Genomic DNA, 751 nt, shown 5'->3' with positions numbered 1-751 from the left:
AGGCGAGGCGGGGCGGGGCGGGGCGGGGCGGGCGATGGAGCGGCCCCACCTGCCCGCGCTGAGGAGAAACTCCCCCCGTGCGGCGCCGGGCGGGGAGCGCCGAGCCCTCCCTCACCTCCGGGCGGGGCCGGGGAGCTGTGCCGGGGGTGAGCGGGGCGGTGGCGCCGCTTCCCCCCTGAGGCCGGGCCGGGGGCTTTGCCGGCTGGAGCCCCGAGTGCCCGAGGCCCCGGCTCCGCCCGCTCGCTGCGGGAAGCGGCGGTGCCCGCACGGAGCCTCTGGGTTATTCAGGTGCCTGCGAGCGGAGGAGCAGCGCGGTGGAGGCCAGCTGCCTTCTCTCGGGGTGCAATTTGCGCCAGGTCCCATTTTCTCATGGGTTTCAAARCTGAGACTCTCATCAGGATTCCAGAATTAGACGCGCTTCTCAGTTTCTTGATAAAACCCTTCACGTTTTGCTGTCTGTACTCTGGCTCTGCTCCTGACACAGGCGGTGGTACCTAAACCTCCTCAAGTCCCACCACGGGCTGCAGTCTGATTTCTGCCAAGACAGCAGACCTGCCACACTATTCCAGTCTTTCTGAACTGGTGTTCCTGGTGCTGGGATCTGTCGTACTGTCATTGTAACATATAGCTTTCCTGTGATACTGCTGCCTCCAAACGCTATACATCTTCAAACAATATGCATCTTTTCTCTTTTCCCCTCTCCACTGACGCCAGRGTCCTGTCAGACTAGTTCCCCTGCRCTGCCCAGTGA

Source organism: Malurus melanocephalus, unplaced genomic scaffold (assembly GCF_030028575.1).
Source record: "Malurus melanocephalus ecotype Western Australia unplaced genomic scaffold, MMel_1.1 scaffold_6, whole genome shotgun sequence".
Taxonomy (NCBI): domain Eukaryota; kingdom Metazoa; phylum Chordata; class Aves; order Passeriformes; family Maluridae; genus Malurus; species Malurus melanocephalus.
This window is presented reverse-complemented; position numbering follows the sequence as displayed.